This window comes from Canis lupus, chromosome 2 (assembly GCF_048164855.1).
Source record: "Canis lupus baileyi chromosome 2, mCanLup2.hap1, whole genome shotgun sequence".
NCBI classification, from domain to species: Eukaryota; Metazoa; Chordata; class Mammalia; order Carnivora; family Canidae; genus Canis; species Canis lupus.
The window spans coordinates 22,132,854-22,149,562 of record NC_132839.1 but is presented as its reverse complement, the minus strand read 5'-3'; the positions used below and the strand labels follow the sequence as shown (position 1 = coordinate 22,149,562).

Sequence of the window (16,709 nt, the reverse complement as noted above, 5' to 3'; positions counted from 1 at the left end):
GAGGTTGGGCGGGGGCGGGGGCGGGGGCGGGGGCGGGGGCGGGGGTGGGGGTGGGGGGCTACGTTAACAACTTAAGTGCGGTAACTCGAAGCGGCTAAAGGGCCTGGGAGGGTGTCAACTTTTAAATAAGGCGTTCAAGGGGATCCCTGCGTAGCTCAGCGGTTTAGCACCGCCTTCAGCCCAGGGCCCGATTTTGGAGACCAGGGATCGAGTCCCACGTCGGGCTCCCTGCGTGGAGCCTGCTTCTCCTAACGCCTGCGTCTCTGCCTCTCTCTAGGTCTATCATGAATAAATAAATAATTAAAAAAATATAAGGTGTTCAAGTAATGATATGCCCATTTTATATTTAATCCTATCATCAAGCAACTCCAGGCTTCTAGCTTTTTCATTTTATTTTTTATTTTTATGTATTTTTTTAGATTAGCTTTTTCATTTTATTTTAGCTTTTTCATTTTAAATGGCTACTATATATAAGAGAATAAGGTATTATACTGTTAATACTTTTTCTTTTTTTTTTGGTTGTGAAGATTATTTATTAGGCAAGTATTTTCTACCTACCACACACGCCTTGAGTCGTAGACAAAATCAGGCACAAACCCTGCTGCCATTTAGCTTACTCTCTGAACCTAATTTTCAAATTATTGACGCTTTTTCAAGTCAAAAGATGTGTTATCTAGAAAAGAATTTAGCACTGAAATGGGATCTTCAAGATCAATTCTGTTTCATATACTCTGAAGCAAAAATAACATTCCTAGTAGGCAGGATTTAATTATACACCTAGCAAATTCTCGATAGTCACATATTTGTGTAAACAGTTTAACATGGTTTATAACGGTTCCAGAAATGTTAAGTCCTATATCCAGTTTTCTGCTAATTCTTCTTTCATATAATATAATGTATACATATGTATTGTTTCAAAAAAAAAAAAATAGAGTGTTCAAAGTATGCCTCCCTGAAAAGGTGACATTTGAGCAAAGGCTTGAGAGAGTTGAGGGAGTAGGCCTCTTGCGGGAGCGGTGGATTTGGGGGCAGATAGAACATCAGGGTCCCAAGGCAGAAGCATTCCTGGGACTTTTAAAGAAGAATGTGCCTCCTCACAAAAGACCGCCTCAGGGAGCATGGAACCGGGTGGACAAGCCAGATGCAGTGCATATGCATTCTCTACTCTTCCACCACTGCTGTGATCCTATCCTTTTCCCAGGACCTTTCCCCTCCCCTTCTGCTGATTACTAGCCAGTCTTACCCCACTTCCACATCTGAAGCACTATGTAATGGTAGTTTTATGATTTTCTTGAATTCTCATCTTCATTATTGCCCCAGGGAAGACTTGCAATAAGCTACTGTTAATACGGACGAGATTTACAATTGCTATTGCTAGTATTTTCAAAATTGCATTTGCGAAACAAAATTTATATTGATTACAAAAACCTTTACTGGTTTTCTTATTTGTCCCATGTAGGCAGGCATACTTTATTCTGTGCAAAATTCATCACGTTAGAAAGATGGAATGAGCTACAGCAAATAGTTGGGTTTTTTAAAAAATAAAAAGCAGATAAAGAGATGAGGAATTTAGGTCTTGAAAATTTGCATAGATAAAAAGAGGTAGGAGGGTGTCTGTGTTCTATGAAAAAGTTTTGAGAGGTTTAAGGGAGAGCTTTATTTGTTTTGTTTTGTTTCATTTTGGTAGGTACAGTTGAGGGTAGAGTTTGCCAAAGTCATTTGAATTTCTCAAACTTGCAAATTTGTAATTTGCAACTTTTGAAATCCAGACACTCCTTAAACATTTGTTGGTAATATGGACTAGTAAAATGGCTCAGAAAAAAGAAAGGAGAAAATGTCATAATGTTAAGGTAGGACATGGTAAGTTAAGAGCCCAGTGCACTGTGAGCACCTTAAAATATTGTGTAATGGGGAAGAATAATTTTAAAGGAAAAACAGGGATGCTCGGGTGGCTCCGCGGTTGAGTGTCTGCCTTCAGCCCAGGGTGTGATCCTGGAGACCGGGAATTGAGTCCCACATTAGGCTTCCTGAACGGAGCCTGCTTCTCCTCCCTCTGCCTATGTCTCTGCCTCTCTCTCTCATCAATAAATAAAATCTTTTAAAAAAAATAAAGGAAAAACAAAGTTATAAAAGATAAGCAGGAAATGAGGGGATGTAGGTAAATTAGTATGTACAGAAGATCTTGACCCATGACAGTTTTGTATACCATGTCAATTCTTTTTGTTTTTTTCTAAAAGACATCTGACAACTCCTTTAATTTTATGTAAAGGAGAATCCAAAGATGGGCATTTGGGAGAAATAGGATAAGATTTCCACAGTAAAATTGCTCAGTGTCAGAGTTCATTTAGGAAGTCAATGTGAAAAAGCTGGTGGTGATGATGGAACTATTTTTTTTTCGTGTAACAAATCTTAGCCTACAAAAATTAATACTGACCATATTTTTGGGATGTATAAGGAATTATACCTAAGTTAACCAGCTACAGGATAAAATTATTACTGATGCCCTAACAGTGAGGCTCACATACGACTTCTTATTAAGATGAGCAGGCTGGATGCTACATCAGTCACTATGACAGAGTCACATTCCCCTGTCGAGCTCTTTGAGCACAAATTTATTCCTTGTGCTATTTCTACAGTGGAAGGCAGACTGTGGACATAGAACTCGGTGCCTTTACCTAGTTCCATTTCTAATTCCAACTAAAAAGTAGCAAGTGTTTCTTCCATACTTTTTATTTGTATAAAACTTCAAAGAAGAGAGAGAAATGAAAATTTCAAAATTATCAATACACACGGTCAGTTCCCCTCCACTTCCCACCCCAGTTAAGTCACAATTTCCCTGATACTAGCTGGAGGCATTTCAAACAAACTAAACAAACTGAAGAATTTATACTTTCTAAAAAATAGAAATACTGCAAACTTGAAAGCCAAGGTTATTTTGTTAGATACTACCTAGAAAGTAAATGTTAGCAGAAAAGATGACAATGAGTTTTTAAGTAAACACTATCTCTTTTATTGTGCTGTAGTTGTTAAATTGTGTTGCAGTTTGTATTTGTAGACAAACTCTAAATATTTTGACTGCATGCATTACCTCAAAACCAAGGACTGTGAATCTGAGATTAGATGATGCAGAACAGGCGTCATCTGGTGGAAAGTCTCTATACTTACCCGTGTGTGATGCCGAAGTTTCTCATGACAGCATTAGGAATTTCTCTTCTTGCTGTAACTTTCCCTCTTCTTCAGGCTCTACCCTAGTGCTCATAATGTTTTGGGGAAAAATAAAGAATATCAGACTGCTTGATCTTATGAATAAAAGAAGAAAAGGAAAATTAGAAGGGTGAGGGAATGAATGACCAATAAACATATGTGGAACTTGAATAGATTTGTAGTCCAATAAAACACTTTACTGAGTGACCTGATTAATTTATAGTTATTTCCCAAATACTTCAGTATACTCATATCCACAAAGTTTCTGATTTCAGGGCCATAAAGGCCAAAAAAAAAAAAGTGGCAGGGAGAATAAAGCATACCTATGCTCACACACACAAAAAAAACCCCACAATATCTTCCTTCAAAATCTGACATGCAACTGTACCCCTTCAGCTACTTGACATGGGTATGTGACATTCTAAATATAGCTTGGCAATGATATTCAAAAACAAACTCTTTGCAAGTCTTTATGATATATGCAATTAGCATCGGCTCTAAAATCCTTTCCTATCCCCCCTCCCCCCCAGTTTTCACATTGTGACTCAAAGGAGCAACATTCAGCAAATACCTAGTTTCTCCAAAAACTGAGTAATAGAAAAGGAAGACAGAGCATCTAAAAATATCCTTGATCTAAATGTAACCCTCTCCCCCAAATTGAAACACTTTTTCTTTCCTTTTAGGACTGTTTAAAATTAAAGTGTAAAGAGGATTGACAACCATACTGAGGAACAAATTCTATAAATCCATATTCAGTTCCACAGTTTACTAAATCCCCACCATAGTCTAAATCTGGTGCTAATTGTTAGGTGGTGGTGATGATGGTGATGGAGACATAAAAGTGGACTATTTCATAGTCCCTATCTCAGGATAGGGTCTGTAGTAGAATGACTATGACATGTACAATAACAGTCCCCTCTCAATGACAGTAACTTTGGGTAGGGCTCAACAGAGAGTGGGATAGTAAGATTTCTTATCCCTAGGTGCTAATACCTGGTATTGATATAGACATGACCTTTATATGGTTTGAAACCCATGGAAAGCCTAAAGCCTAGTTCATTCAACCCGTATCAGTTATGGTTCAGTCCAAAGACTAAGTGTCTTTTCTGATAGGTAGGTGTGGTCAACATGAAAGTAATTTCTGTGTGGTGGTGGGAGTGGTATTTTAATCACTGTTAACCACCACCTTTCCAAAAAAGAGTTGGGTTTGTTCTCTTGCAACCATGTTTAGGAGTGATCTATTACGATCTTTATCCTTCTTTTATACCAATTAATCAATAGCAAATACATCTATTTTATAGAGTACCACGTAATCATTTCCAACACAATTTTATAGCAATTTAACAGGGTGGAAAGATTTCATTTGTGACTCAATAAATCTAGTATTTCAGCGCTTAGGATATGAAATCAAAATCCCAGCTTTACTACTTGCTACTGAGTATTCTTGGGAAAATCACTTCAATCTATTTTTCCCTAAGTTTTGTTTTTTGAACAGTAAAGGAAATAGTTGTAGATACCTAATAAAGTATCTATGAAAATTAAATTAGTTAATGCATTGGAAGACATAGCAGAGTGACTGGCTTCTACAAATTATTTAATAAATGTTAGTTATTACTTAATGGACACCTAGAACAGGCTGATGGAGGATATAAGTTATGTAAATTTGATTTTGTTATTGACATCGAGGGAGGCAACACTCCTGCTGGATGGAATCTGCGTGGGCAAAGTAGAGGGGCATAAAGTACAATGTGTATCTAGAGACAGAAGAAACATGGCTTGGTTGGAGAATAAGGTGAATTAATGGAGATACGAATTTGTAAGAAGATTAGCAGAGGGTGTTGAATGTGAAGCCAAGTAATTTGTATGCAATAATGTCAAAAATCTTGAGTGGGAGAGAAAAATTATCAGAATTGAAGTACTTTAATCTAGAAGTTATTTGTGATTGTTTTAATAATGAAGACTTTATGAAGTTCACATTAAAATAGAACAGGGGGTCAATTCTAATGGGGAGGCTCAAATATTTACTCTTTGAGTAGCTTTGTCAGATTCAGGAATATAAAGGTGAAATCCTCACTAGGCTCCCAGATATATATCACTTGTATCATACATATCATATATGATATATACTGAATGAAATGTAATACATTAATATGTTTTTGTGTGTAATTTTGGAGCATGACCTAGGAGTCTGTGTTTTAAAAAAAAAAATCTTAGTTTTTTCTGATGATTAGCATTAGGTTTGGAAGTTTTTTGCAAATGTAAAATGTATAGAACTTGATAAAGCCCTACAGGTTGGATGGGGTGGTGGGATGAAAGAAAAGCAGCCAACTCTGAAGTAGTGACTTTGAAATATGAATGAATCTAACGGTCATCTGGGAGCTTGTTAAATGCAAACCAGAGGTTTCCAATTCAATACATCTAGAGTAGAGCCTCAGGAATCTGCACTCTTAAGTTGAGTTCTCTTGAGTTCGGTGGTTTTCAAACTTTAATGTTCAACAGTTGGAGAGCTTGTTAAAATACAAATTGTGGGGCCCACTATCCAGTCCTGGATAGGCCCAAGAATGAACATTTCTAACTAGTTCCCAGGTGATGGTGGGAACTTGAATTACACTTTGAGAACTACTATTCCAGTTGCATCACTGCAGTTGATTTTTAAAGCCCAGATAATGAGGAGAATGACAGTGTGCCTTATCATGGAGAGTCTCCACCTTTTCTACTGGGTTGAATGAAGAAAACTATACTTTTATTCCAGGTTACCTTTGTGAGAGAAAATAATGGGAGATGCTTATTCATTTGTTGGCCTTGTGTTTATACACATGCAACATGACCACAGTGAAATTTAATACCTATTTGAAGAAAAATTATTAATAACCACATTCCCACTGGCTAAAAAAAGGTAAGGAAAAAATTTCATTTTCTCACAATTGGATTAAGATATCCTTTGGTTATAGAGTAATAAAAATTACCAACCTCTTTAGTTATTATTCTTCTATTGCTGTTGAATTTAGCTGATAAAAATAACTGTTTTCAGGATCTCTATTAGCTGCTCAGACAGGAGTCGGTAAACTACAGTCACAGACAAAATCTAGCCAATGTCTATTTTTGCATGACCTGAATACTAATAACAGTTTTTACATTTTTAAATGGTTTTAAAAAATCAAAACAAGAGTAGTACTTCATGACACATGAAATTTTATGAAATTCAAATACTAGTGTCCATAACTGAACAACTGTATTAGGGTTCTCTAGAGAAACAGAACCAATAGGAATAGGATAGCTAGATATCCTACAAATAGATATATAGTTACTTATATACTTTTATAATTTATTACAAGGAATTGGATTATGCAATATGGGACCTGAGAAGGTCCAGGATCAGCTGTATATAAACTGGAGACCCGGGAAAACCAATAGTGTAAGTTCCAGTCCGGGTGCAGAGCATTAATGCCAGAGTTGGAAAAAAGTCAAGCAGAGAGAGCGAATTCACCTTTAACCCTCCTTTTGTTCCACTTGGGCCTCCGACAGATTGGATAAGGCTCATCCACACTAAGGAGGGCAATTTGCTTCACTCAGTCAATTCAAATGCTATCTTTTCCAGAAACATTGTCAGACACACCCAGAACAATGTTCAGCCGAATATCTCGGCACCCTTGTCCTAGTCAAATTGACATATAAAACTAGCCATCACAATAATAAAATTTTACTGGAACTCAACCATGCTTGTTCATTTACATACTGTCATTTATGGGTGCTTTCATTCTAAGTAGCAGAGCTGAGTAGTTGGCCTATAAAGCCAAAAATATTTATAATCTGACACCTTACAGAAAAAAGTTTGCTGACTTTGTCTAAGAGTGTTTTAAAAATTTTAATGTAAGTGAAAATCATCTAGGGTTCTTGTTCAAACGCAGACTCTGATTCATAGGCCAGGACCAAGATCCTCCATTTCTAATATGCTCCTGTAAGTAAGGACAGTGCTGCTAGTCGACAAATGGTGATTTATTTCTGTTATTGCTCTTGTCACTGTCCCTGACTGCAATGCCCCAAACTCCCTCTGTCTATACAAATTTCTTTTGAGTCCATCTAGCTTAAATCCTGTTAGTTCTGTTACTGCCCAAGTATATTAGCTTACTGTGTATATTACCCTTCGTACTCATTGCACGTACTTTGCTTCACTCTTTTGGCCTTTAAATTAAGCCGTGTTGCCTTGTTGTTTGACTTTTAACTGCCCCAAAGACTTTTAAACTCCTTTGAAGAAGGGATCCTGTTTTTAGACATCGCCTATGATGCTCGTATAGTGCCTTACGTCTGGGAGATATTCTAAAATTATTTAAGTTAATAGCTGTCCTATGTGTAGAAAAGACCTTCCTTGTCAATAGGGTGTCATTACAGTAAATAAGGCAATATTCTTAGTCACCTACATTTTTAGAACTTTTTTTTTCTGCTTTAATAGATTTTGAAACATTTCAGTTGGTAAGCATTATATTTCTTCCAGAACAAACACAGTTTTGAGGTAAAATATAAACCTTTGGATTGATATATTAAATCAGATTATGGAATTAAAATTTAAATTTGGCTTGAACCTTTAGATGAAAAGTACAACTTAATTATGAATTGAAAAAGTGCTTATTGAGCACTGTGTCTGGAGACTGGAGAATTAGAAATGCCATGTTAATTTCACTAGTATAATAATCTCATTTTCAGAATTTGCTTGAAGGAGATATTGATAAATTACAATAGCCAATGATGTATGAAAGTTTACAGACTATGAAGATGTTTTATTTTGCCATTAAGAATCACACATTCCAAGCCTTTCAAGAGAATTATGTGAGTAGTTAAATAAGATGAGAAACTTCTACAGTCATAAAAATTAATCAACTTATTTTGATCTTCTTCTAATCAATTTAAAATTTCTACCTGAATTATTTCAGTATAGGCCAAGAATAGGAGTGATGTGATTATGAAGCTACTTTCAAGGAATCCTAGAGAGATAAAAAGCAATTGTAAATGTTTGGCATTTCAAGTCCTCAAAGCAACACTCTTAATACCTTCTGCCCCAAAACTAATGTGATAATTTCACAATTTAATAGACGTTAGACATAAGGAATGTAAATAAATACCTTTTTCATACAGATCGTATCCAAGGAAAAATTATAAAGAAATTTCATATGTAAAACATTGTATCGGACTTGAATAAAGTATTTGAGTTCCAAATCTTTTTATGCATCAACACATATTTTTCTTCTAAGCAACACGCTATATTTGGCTTTTTATTTCTACTGATATTCTTATGTTAACCACAACCAGGATCAGAAGGAAAAAAGCTATCAGCTGACTTGATACATCACAGTTTATCCACATGGTGGAGCCATGTGGCTAGATCCTGGAGACATCAGTTTTATTGTACTCATTTTGAAATCTCTCACGGTAAATCCAATCAAACAAATTTCTTGTTCCTGTATTCTGTTAGTTCCTGCGTGTTCCTTGGGTGCTATTTGTTTGCTTCCTTATCATCTATCTCAGCATAGTGCAGTCTTGTTCCATCCAGTCTTCCATAGCAGTGGTTCTCCCACATTGGCTGTACATTACAATCACCTGGGAAGTTTCTAAAAACCCTTATAGTTAGGGCTCTGAGGCTAAATGAACAGGTGTCTCTGCAGGGTGGGGTCTGAGCATTGGCAAGGTTCAAGTCTCCATAGGTGATTCTATCCTGAAAGTAAGGTTGTACACCAATGCATATTCTTACAACTACTATATATTTCTAAACTATAATCATGCCATTCCTCAGTTAAAGTCATTCATTGGTTCCTCATCAATTTTAGGATAAAATAAATCCTTCAACATAGCAAACAATCCTTATCACATTATCTTTTTTTAGTATCACCACCACCATCTCCTACCTGGCAACACACCAGGCTTTTTCACACCTCCAAGCTTGGGTTCACATCCCCAGTATCTAATACAGTAGGCACAAATGAATATTTATTGAATGATTAAATGAATACTATGAAATGGCTAGATCTTATTTAGGACAGAGATGTTTATTTCTGTCAAACTCCTAAGTGTTTGCTTACCTTTCTGTGGCTTGGAGTGCAGAATGTGGCACGATATTAACCAACAAACGTCAAATATATTCTAAAGCCGACACTCTTCTGCCAACTTATTTCATTCAAAGGGAACATTTGAAGGCTTCCCTAGGAACAGTTGCTTCAGCACTGTATTCCTTTTTGATCTAAATTTTTCAACTCCAACATTTGTGTTTGAGTCAACAGAGATTGAACTGTTTGCCTGTGGGTGATGATGCCCTTTAGTTATTCTTTTTAAATTAGTGGATCCTTGGACTCACTGGCTAGCCATTTAGCATCTTTGATCTTAAAATAGTTCTTACCTGGAAGTGTCAAAACCTTAACTGAACTAGATTTGCTAGACTGGATATTTCTGAAGAATATGTGGTTTCACATATTCTTCAGGTGTGGTTTCAGTCAGGGCCACCTTATCTACTGGGCAGCAGCAGACACAGTGCCTGGTGACCACAATGCTTTCAGAGGTCCACAAACATGTTTTAATATCCTTTACATCAAAATTAAACTTTTAGGTCAAAGAAATGTTTTAATATAAAAAAGGAATATATTTGTCTTTACACCAACATGATGATAAATACAATCGGTAATTATCTCTATGGAGGAAGGGGTCTATGAAGACCAAAGTGTCTTAGGTACAGGAATGCCAAGTGGCCCTGATTTCAGGAAAACTAGACAATGAGCCTACAGACCTAAGAAAAATTCTACCTCTCCATGTCTGCCACAGGATATAAATGCTTGATAGTGTCTACCAGGGTATCTTGGTCTTTATTATCAGGCAATCAACATCTATCCCAGTACACTTTTTTTTTTTTTTCCTTCAGGAGAGGAGGTAGTTGCTGGCACTCATCTGTCAAGTAACAGAAAAATGTCCCTCTAATCATCCCCTTAACCTGCTTTTTCACTATAGCACACACCTAGTAAGTCATTTGGCATGTAAAAGCCACTTTTTCTTTAACAGACACATCTTGATGTTGTTCTAATAAAAAGGTGCCAATACTAGAAATGAGTGCGAACGGTCATAGAAATAATACAGTTCTATCATGTACACTCAGTTTTCAGAAGCACTTCTCTGAAATGCCCTCTAGTGAAGGAGGTTACTAGAGTTTGCAAGTTTATGAAAATAAATGTTTTTGAAAGTGTTAATCATTGCAAAGAGCTCACATTTAGCTGAGCACCTTTGACGTCAAAATTCATGATTAGAATATGGATGGTATTTTTGTGCAATACTAAACAAGTGGTTTTGCTTTTCTAATGTAAATTCAAACATGCTGCTGAATGAATTAACTAGTGTTTCTGTGACACTGGATAGTCTTAATCTAGCTCTTTATTAAAGATAAATAATAAACTCCACTGCCTTTAATGGCCTTGCTGGGCAATCCCTTTTTGGTGAGAGGAGTATTTTAGGGTTGAAGATACTTGATAACTACAATGTGTTTAGAATACATTTCTTGGCTATTAGAGCATCATTTTTTTGTTTGTTTAACCTTAGGGCCATGTTCATATATAGTAGGAAGCTCTTGGCTTTGTGGATTCTGGCTCCCTAGGTGCTATTCAAGTATTTAATGCTTGAATAACAATTGATCTTCTTTCTTTGCAAAAAATAAACCAATGAAACTGATAAGGTTAGTTCATAATTTAATAGTAAAGGTGGATGCATAGCTATCTAATGCATCCTTATAGATATTTCTCTGATTGGTTTGCCTGACATCTTTCCCTTCTGGGATTTAAACTTGATATTTTGTAAAGATTGCTAATCATAGTGCATTCTGCTCACTGCTCACTGTGATTAATCCAAGGAGTGAGCACATGATATGTATTGTGTCCATCAACCTATCTTCCTAGGAACTTAACCTTAAGTTAGAAGGATGAGCCCTTTTATCTCAAGTGGCAAAGATTTAAGGATATGAGTCCAGGAGTTGCAAGTGGTGGATGGTGGTTCAGCCTTACACTATGAGTTCTAAACAGACAGAAAAAAAATAAATAAATAAAAAGAAGGAAAGAAACAGAGTTCTGAGAAGGGCTTTCACATGCTTAGGTCCTTGAAAAATCTTAGTTTTCACAGTTCTTGCTGTCTGTTGTTCTTATCCAATCTATAAGCTAATCTGGTGCCTTCTGAATATATCTTGAAAACACCCACCTTGTCCTCAACACTCTTTATTCTAGGCTTCTCTCTATCCATGCCTTTAAGTAGAATATTTTAAAATATTAACTAGGCATGAAATTTCAGACATGTTACTTGGTTGAAAAAAAATTGAGGATAGTAGGATCTTAGGATGAGATGACATAGTATATATCAAATATTTGATCGGGGTCTGGCATATGATAAATCAATAAAAATATTTTTAATTGTTATCTCTTAGTTACTTATACTATATACTTTGAGAACTATAATAATTAATACATATAATAACAGATTTTCCCTTGCTATCCAAAAGTAAAACATTCCTATGAAACTTCTGTAAGCTGAAATGGCATGAAGTGAAGGAACAGTTACCGTTAAATTTATATGGAAAATTTCTTGAGTATCCCCAGATCCCAAAAATAACCTCTTTTAGGCTTTTCAGATACCTTAGGACACATCTTGCTAACAGTTGCACAAAATAAATCTAGATAAAGCACAGTTGCTCACTGACACACTTGAATGCTAGGGTGGCCAGATGCTGAGTATAGTTTCCAGGGAAGGAGCTTGGCGGTGCTGCCTGTATGATGACTCACTGCAAAACAAACACTGAATGTTATTTTTACTTTTAGCCTTTTCTTATAAAAGTAAAACTTTTAGGGGCTCCTGGGTGGCTCAGTCAGCTAAGTGTCTGACTCGATTTTGACTCAGGTCATGATCTCAGGTGCTGAGATCGAACCATGCATTGGGCTCTGTGCTGAGCGTGGAGCCTGTTTAAGATACTCTTTCCCTCTCCCTCAGCCCCTCCCCCTACCAACTCCACTCCTACCCCTCGGCTCCCATGCTCCTAGAGCTGGTAGACATAAGGCATGGAGTTTGCAGAGGGAATAAGTGACTGTGCTAGGAGCCAGTAGCCAGGAGTGCATGGGGTAAAGCACACCCATGGATGCTAGACCAGAGGTGGTACTGTGGTCAGAAAAGAATTGAGTGAGGGCCCACTCACAAGCCCACACACATAGCTCAAACCCAGGTTTGGCAATGAATCCTCAGTAGCCCAGGCCTGAACTTACATGTGATGATAGAGTCAGCTGCTGTGGTACCTTTATGGCAACCCAATCTCATCAACTTGATCCTGCAAAGAAATGCTGTGCTATTGGGAATTGTCCACTCAACAGGCTGCACTCCTGGAACAAGGACCAACTCTGGAGTGAAGGACAACCCCATCAGCATGAATACCAGAGCCTCTCAGATCATTTGGTTCACTTTACACCCTTGGAAGAGGATTGGAGTTTTCCCCAAAGTGGGGAAGAAGAGACTGAAGACCTTGTGGTTCATGATTTGGACTCAGAGAATGCTGGATGGAACTGCCAACCGTGCCCAGCCCAACGGACCAGAATAGTCTTTAGGGAAGGCACTCCAAAGTGTGGGGCCTTTCTGGAACTGGACATATGCAAACTTATGCATACCCTACAGCCTACTATTTTAATGCACCTAATAAATCAATTCTAACTTTTTAAGTGTTTAAGTTTTTAGACTTGAAAATCAATTTATATTTGTTTATTCTTTACACTAGTTCTTTAAAAAATTGTACCACTAAGAATTTAATGTTCATTGAAATGTTTCTTTTAAAATATCAGTAATTTTCTAAGACCTTGATATAATTTATCAGTGAAAATAACATATTCCGTTTCAAGGGGATAAGAAATGATTTAGGGCCTGAAGTTACTTTTTTTTCCTGAAGTTACTCTTAATACTATTTCAATGTTTCTCTGACTTCTATTCAAATATTTATATTAATATTTACATAATCTATATAGATGGCTTAGCTGATCTGTAGGTGCTAATTAAAATAATTCTATGATTAATGGGTGGAGTTTTCCTAAAGCAGATGCATTATCTCATTAAACCATTAGACTAACTTGTATTTTTATAAAATTTTGCTGTGATCATGCCCATTATCTTATTTACTCCTCATAATTAGTATCTACTTATGATTAGCTGCCTTTGATAGATAAAAAATACTAAGGAGAGTGACTTACGATTATTGTCCAAGTTTATATATTTGGTATCATAGCCATGAACAGAACTAGGCTTTCTGGACTTCTCATCTGATGCTCTAGTGCTTGTGGTAACTATCATGTGCTTTCCCCAGGCATGCCTGTCATGGTTAAGTTAGTATTTATTCTGAGTCTTTTTCCAATGTTCACTATGTCAAAAAAGATAACATGTCATTTTTCTTTCTTGATGCCTCTATTGCTTCAAGGGAATATAGTTTTAATATTCAATAGTGAATATTAAATACATCTATTAAACATGATATATGACAAGAAATCTATATCCTGCATTCAGAATTTTACTGTTACCCAACATTCTGATGTGTGTGTCAATGCAGCGAACACAATGGATCCTCCTGCCAGTCACCTCTTAACTACCTAAATATCACAGCTTCTCAGGGCTTGAGGCAGGAGGATCTTGCTGCATTTAAGATTTGATGGCCCCATGTCCTTTTTCTTGATTTGGAATAAAGAACAAAAAGTATTAATATCCTTATACGGTAAGTGATGAATAGAACTCTGCTCCACATTTTCAAATAAGTGATACTGTCACTACCTGCCCTCAGGGTTCCAGCAGGGTTCTTGTCACTCCACAAGATCCCAGGAACTTACAGGTTCATTATGATCTCTTAGGTGTGCAGGCCAACTTTATATACTTAGGGGGTGGTACAGCCAAGGGGGGGTACAGTGAGAGTTCTAGAGTTGAAAAAACTGAACTAACTCATTTACTAATTGTGGGTTTTGGTCAATCTATCTTTTTAATTTCCATTTATACTCACATCAACATGTATTTTTTTCCTAAATGAACTTTCCAAGTGAGAACTGTTTCATATTATTCTTGAAATGACTTGGAACCTTGGCTTCCTTGGCATTATACTTTTACTATCAAAATGCCCAAGGTCCTAACAATGATTTTATGAGAGCGCATGTTCATCTGTAGAGGTTGCAGAAATTTGGTGACTTCTGGGAACAGCAGCTCAAATTCCACACTATTCCTTTCCAGTTTTTTCCATCTCATTTTTGATGAGAAAAAGTTCAGTTTTAAAAACTTAAAAAAATATATCTAATGTATATAGAAAAGAGAGATATGGCAGGATGGCCGGAAATGGCATACATTAGAAGAAATAGATGCAAGACTTTACTTTAAAAAAAAAAAATCCTGTTCATGCAAGTCAGGTCCCTTCAGGAAAATGGTGCTACTTGCCAAAATCCTCCACAGAAGATATGCTTGACGAAAGTGGTGCAGCCCTATAATATGTCTTATTGGCTCTTTTCCTTCTACCTCACAACTACTACAAATTATATGTGAATTTATTAAAGGGTTGGAGAAAATTAAAAGTAATGGAGAAAAGTCATAATGCATGTATTAGATACAGCTTTCTCATAGTTCAACAGGAAAACACTCAAGGATTTCCACATTTTGGTTCCCAACCTTATTTTATCCACAGATTTCTAAGGGTTTCTCCTTGGCAATCTCACCAACTAGTGTTAGAAACTCTACTTTAACCATAAGGGTTGATTTCACTTCAGATCTATTCCCTTCTCTCACAGAAGTATCTTCTTCCAAGTGTGAATTAGAAGAATCCCATACAGGTTCAAGAAGGACAGTTCAGATCTATCATTCACATTCCAAATCTCATAGAAAGGTCAAGAGTGGGTGTGGCCTTTCCAAGCTTAGCCTCTAAAAGTCTCCCAAATGGTGTGAGTTGTAGGTGGTTGTTTATTCTTAATGATCAGTGAGTAGCTGTTGAATCATACACACACACACACACACACACACACACACACACACACACCTCAAGGCAGATATTAATGTTCAGGGTCAAGAAAGACTAAATTCATAAAGAAGAAATTTCCTTCCCTATAGTTTTTAAGAATACCATTATCCAAAATTTTTCCTAATATTAATTTTCATTCTTCCATTTCCAAATTTTGTTTCCTAAAGCTACTAGGTAAAGTAAATAATTAATATGCTAAATTCATATGGTGGCTTCCTTAGCTGTATATGACCAAACCAAGACATGGACATTATTGTTCTGAAATAATGCATCATTCTTCTCTATGGTTGTGGGGGTGGTAGACAGATGGCAGTGAAGAGGCAAGGAGTAGGATTAGAATTTCATTTTTTTCTAGCTAAGAATTGTTGAGCTGAATTGCTTTAGTTAATGTATGTATGGGGCTAATATCTGAAGTAATAGTTAAATAAAATTTGTTTTCTAGGAATATTAAAAGGTAAAAAATCATTCTGTTCTATGCTCATCAGTACAGTTGACCCTTGAACAGTATAGAGGTTATGGATGTTGACTCTCTATGTGGTTGAAAATCCATGTAGAACTTATCACTCCATAAAAACTTAACTATTGGTAGTCTACTGTTGACTAGAAGCCTTACCAATTACATGAATAGTCGATTATCACATATTTGGTATGTTATATGTATCCTATAAATATCCTTACCGTAAACTAAACTAGAAGTAAACAAGGTTATTAGGAAAATCATTAGGAAGAAAAAGTACATTTACAGTACTATACTTATAGAAAAAAATTGCAAGTATAATGGATCTGCACAGTTCCAACTGATGTCATTCAAGGGTCAACTGTGTAAAATAAGCTCTAAACTTGATCCTTAATTTAAGGTGTACAACTAGAACTCTTAACACATATGTAGTAGAGGTATGGATCTAATTATTTACATTTTATTAAAGGATAGAATTCTTTTTAATGATAAATGTAATTATTGTAGTAACAATAAAGAAATATGTTATTTGAGACAACAAGGACTCAGATTGTGAATCTGCTATACTGAAGAGTACCTTTCTATTTTTTTTTTTTTTAGAAATAATATTATTTAATTTCTGCCATGCAAAAACATGGGAAGACCAACAACATTGACTAGGCAAATGCACATTGCTTAGGCAGGGCCAAAAAAACCCAAACCAAGCCAAACCAAAACAAAACAAAAACCCCAAAACAAAAACCCAAGATGTAAATTATAGCTCCAGATGACGTCTGTCATTTGCTTTGCAAGTAATAAATCCCTGAAATCAGAGCCAAAGGAAACCTAAATTTTACATTTGGCCAGACAGATATAAAGTTCCTTCAATATTAGGTCAACAATTAAACCTTTTATTAAGATGTGGGCAGCCCCTGTGGCGCAGCAGTTTAGTGCTGCCTTCAGCCCAGGGCGGGATCCTGGAGACCCAGGATCGAGTCCCACGTTGGGCTCCCTGCATGGAACCTGCTCCCTCTGCCT

At 36.4% G+C, this 16,709-nt stretch overlaps 1 long non-coding RNA gene across 2 annotated transcripts in view; it reads left to right on the top strand.

The window, feature by feature from the left end:
* The window catches only part of LOC140614009 (uncharacterized), a 19,006-nt gene extending 2,297 nt beyond the window's left edge, over positions 1 to 16,709 (top strand). The window contains exons 1-4 of one of the 2 annotated variants that reach the window (XR_012014912.1): positions 76 to 4,317; positions 5,957 to 6,100; positions 7,906 to 8,028; positions 8,133 to 16,709. This is a non-coding gene — a long non-coding RNA (uncharacterized lncRNA). Of the gene's footprint in view, positions 1 to 75; positions 4,318 to 5,956; positions 6,101 to 7,905; positions 8,029 to 8,132 lie in introns of those variants that run through there. The other variant, XR_012014913.1, reaches the window with a different exon arrangement.